This window comes from Tupaia chinensis, unplaced genomic scaffold, assembly GCF_000334495.1.
Source record: "Tupaia chinensis unplaced genomic scaffold, TupChi_1.0 Scaffold000573_1, whole genome shotgun sequence".
In the NCBI taxonomy this organism is placed as follows: Eukaryota; Metazoa; Chordata; class Mammalia; order Scandentia; family Tupaiidae; genus Tupaia; species Tupaia belangeri.
Genome location: NW_006160087.1, coordinates 2,056,377 through 2,060,682, shown reverse-complemented (window position 1 = coordinate 2,060,682; position 4,306 = coordinate 2,056,377). Strand labels below are relative to the sequence as shown.

Here is a 4,306-nt window from a genome sequence, read left to right as displayed (position 1 = left end):
GGCCGGGCGGGGCGGGGCTCCGCCTCCTGCCGGTCAGGTGGTTGCTGGGTGGCCATGTTGTCGCGAGTGGGCGAGAGCTTCCTAGCTGCTCTCCAGGCCTCGACCCGGTCCTTCACCCCTGTCCTCGTCACCCTCGATGATAAGCTGCCTTCCTCTTCCTTAAATGATGCTTCGGCTGCTTCATTTGCAGAAAGCAGACGGGTTGATTAGATGGCTCTCAGCTGGTCCGCCTTCCAACATCTCCTTGATGCTGTTTAAGTAAGCAGCATTGATTAATAAAGAATATATTTGTTTATTGAGCATTTATTGATACAAAGTGGAGTTAGGGTCTCCTAAATGCAAGAGATTTATGGAACTGTATCCCTACACCCACCCCCATTCCAGCCTCCTGGTTGCTTGACTACTTACCATTTGTGGAAGGAGATCAGCAATTTCTTGCCTAGAAGTGCGTCTCTCCTGTAAGTTCCCCACTCCTCTGACAGGTGGGATCTGGACCCTTGGGTTCCTAAGGGGAGGCAGCCAAACAGCTTCAACAGTAAGGGGCTGGGATGTATGAGGACTACATTCAGCTGTAAGTAACAGTAACTGCAACAACAAGAAGCCTACAGCAGAAGTTTATTTCTCTTTCCATGAAACATAAGTTGAAAGGTGGTTTCATGCTGCTAAGCCATCCTCAACATTTGGTTTCCAATCTTAAGGCCACTTCCTCATGGTCCACATGCCCAGCTATGGGAAGAAACATTCCCACTCTTTATTTGAAGATTGTCCCAAGTCTCACACATGTATACTTACATCACATTGGCCGAAACACAGTCACATGGCTCTATGTAGCTGTAAGGAAGCCTGAAAGACACTGCATGTGGGCATGCATCTGTGTGCTTGTGTGCACACTGCATGCCCGGAGAGGAGAGTGGAGGAAAGGGGTTTCCAATACTGTGCCCCCCTCTGGGGCGCTTTCTCACTTTTTCTTTTTGTTCCTAGCAACCACACATAACCTGTAGCACACTGAAAAAAAGAATATCGCGAATACTGGAAGGTGAGCAACTGCTTCTTAATGAGTGGTATTGAAAGCCAGGTCCCAGATGGGGCCAGCAGCCAGCATGGTGGTTGAGGCAGTAGACACTCCCACATGGCAGACCATGGTTCGAGTCCCAGACCTGGTGACTTACTTTCTCACTTTCCCTCTCTTTGTCTTTCTCTGGTCAAATTAAAATAAATGAATAAATTTAAATTAAAATAAAAAAAACTGAATGAGTAAATAAAATTACAAATAAATAATTCCAAAAAAAAGAACACTGATTGTTATACTTGAATTTGAAAAAAAATAAAAGAAAACCAGGTCCCAGAGCTTCAAACTTTTGAGGTAAAACAGTGGAAAAGGAGCCAACAAAACTGAGAAGCAGGGACCAGTGACACAGGAGAAAAACCAAGCAAATGTGATGTCACAGATGCCAAGATAAGGTGTCCCAGTGGGGAGTGGCCAATTGTGACAAATACTGCTGAGAAGTCAAAGATAAGAGCAGAACAGTGACTAAAGCGCCCCGTATGCTCTGGTGTTGGAGAGAGGTTGGACGCTGGTGCTGAGTAGCTTGAGAGACGTCTGTTGTTGGTCAAGTAGGCTCAGCTGTGGTAACGAATAACCCGAATATCCTAATAACCCAACACGACGATGGAGTGCATCCCCCAGTCGCAAAGCTTCCTGTGGGCCAAAGAGCTCTCCACTCTCCTGGGTAGCTCGGAGACCCGGGCTACTTCCATTCTTGGAGCTTCACCAATTCAACACGAAGCTTTCAGGATTGTCTCAGTCGAAGAAAGCAGGCCAGAGGGTTGTGCACCTGCAATGACAACCTTCTGCCCGGAAAGGGTACACACGACTTCCATCCCAGACCGTCCACCAGAACTTGTCACCTGGGCCCAAGCTAACTGCAGCGGGGCTGACAAATGGAGGGGAAGCCATGGTTTACTCAGCGCCGAGCATTACCTGCCGCAGCTCCCTGCAGTCTCCTTTGGCTGTTTTCAGGGCCCATCGTCCTGACAGGCTGCGGGGCCTCTTAGACGTGTGCCTATGGTGGGAATGGAGGATGGGAGGGAGGCTTGCTTGTTCCCCAGGTCAGATCGTGCTCAAGAAGAGGGGGACCCCTGATTCCAGGCAAGTCCGGATGCCTTTTAGATGCTTCTCCCTGTGCAACTGACAGAAGCACTTGCTGAAAAATTCAGCGCGTCACATGCTGGCTCGTCTCTGCTCTGGGTCCCAAATACACTCTGCCCTGCTCAAAGATGCCACTGTCACTGATGGGACAGAAAACTGACCTCTCATAGATGCCATGGGCTCTGCAATGGCCCCATTTCTGCGGGGCTTTCTCCCCTCCTGATCCAACACCTTGAAATACGAAAGCAATTCCGCCCACCTTTCCTTCTGTGTCTCTCCTTGATGGAAGCTGAGTGGTGACTCGGGGAGAGGGCACGAGGGATAAAGGACTCTCACCCACCTCTTCACTCCTTCAGTACACAGTGGTTTTACTTTGCTCTAGGCCCGTTGGCCACCACTAGGGTCATAGAGGTGGAAAACACGGTCAAGAAAGCAGATCTTTAGGATGGAAGGGATGAGTGCATGTAGGGGAAGCTGTCACAGGCCAGTGGAGGACCGAGCAAGCTCTGCCTAAGGCGGTCAGGGACGGCTGTCCCAAGGAAGAGCATTTGAGCTGGGTCTCAAGGGACAAATTGAAGTTGCCAAGCTTGTAGGAAGGGAACAGGACTTTCCGAACTGAGGGAGCCTGGAGAAAAGGCCTAGGGGGTACAAGTGTAGGTTTAAGCAAGGACGTGTGCACCAAGGGTGCAGCAGGTGCACAGGGTGTTCACAGGGCACGAGCGAGGAGACAGAAGGGCCCCGTTTTATGGCTCATTTGGATGCAAGAATCAGAGCCCAGCATGAACATGCCTAGCCTGAAAGTAATTTCGGGCTCATGTCACCCTTGCACCCCTTTGTATTCCAGCACCTGAGCCCAAGGACCAGTTGCATCCAGGAAACCACCCACACCCTTCCCTCTGTTACTCAGCTTTGTATCTCTGAGAGAGAGAGAAGGAAAGTGAGAAACCACCCCCAGGGGGGATGGCCATGCCTTAATGATCGCCGCTCCTCCACTCTCCTCTCTGGACTTTGGGCATACTCATGTGCCTGGAGTGATTTTCAAGCCGTCAGGTCCGGGACTTGAACCACACAGTTGGCCACGTGGAATCCAGCACCTCAGCCTCCACACCACCTACTGGCCCCTTCTTTTTTTCCTTACTTTTTATTTATTTATTATTATTATTATTATTTTGGAGAGCTTTTTGCTATAGGGCGCGTGCACTCACCAGACAGACATAGAAAGACAGAGACAGAAAGCGAGAAATCACCCCCCAGGGGGGTTGGCCACACCGCAATCCCTTCTCCTCCATTCTCCTCTCGGGATCTTGGGCACGTACTCACACACGCCTGGTGTGAGTTTTAAGCCACCAGGTCCAGGACGCGAACCGCGGTTGACTACGTGGGACTCCAGTGACATAGCCATTACGCTAACTGCTGGTCCCACTGACCCCTTCTTTTATCATTGTGGGACATGCACAGTCTGCCCCTGTCACCCATTTCGCGTGTGCAGTTCAGCGACGTGAAGCACATCTGCACGGCTGAGCCACCTTGAGGACTTGATTGCCTTCCCAGACAGAAACTCCGCGCTCGTTAAACCCTAGCTTCCCTCTCCCCACTTCATTTTTCCAGACCGTTTTCTCTCCAAACTGGAACTATACTCAACAGCAACCCCCAGCGTATGCTTCCTGGCTCTTTTGCTGGAGAGACGAGTAATTCTCTTCCTGTATTCCAAATCCCCCAAATCCTACAGAAGGGCTCAGACCGACTGGGTCTGGCTACACGCTCGGTCACACCTGTGGCCCCGGGAGATGGGATGCTGTGATTGATGTCCCTACCTGGGCCATATGGCTGGACAGAAGGAGGAGCGAGTCTCTGCCTTGAAGGAGCAGTGCTTTCACAAGAAGGGGGGCCGAACACGAGCCGATGAAGCACGAAATCACATGGGGCAGGCTGGGCCCAGCCACTGGGGCCGCAGATGCCAAGCAAGATGTTCAGCCTTCGTTCTGGTAGGTGGGGAGGCAGTGGGGCACTGGGGAATGCTTTGACCAAGGAGAGCCATGCATAAAGTTGGGCTAGAAAAATCTGCTCTCTCCTTACTTAGGACTCTTCAACGAAAGAGAGCAAGAGGGAAGAGTGAGAGGGAGAGAGAAAGAGGTTTTTTGGGTTTTTTTTGGTCAT

The 4,306-nt window shown here is 50.9% G+C and overlaps 1 long non-coding RNA gene across 1 annotated transcript; it reads right to left on the bottom strand.

Annotated features, from left to right (window-relative positions):
• Positions 1-16: 16 nt before the first annotated feature.
• On the bottom strand, positions 17-1,176 carry LOC106735918 (uncharacterized). The gene is made up of 3 exons (XR_003550991.1): positions 793-1,176; positions 409-505; positions 17-250 (listed from the first exon to the last, which is right to left on the bottom strand). It is a non-coding gene; the product is annotated as an uncharacterized LOC106735918 (long non-coding RNA).
• Positions 1,177-4,306: the final 3,130 nt, after the last annotated feature.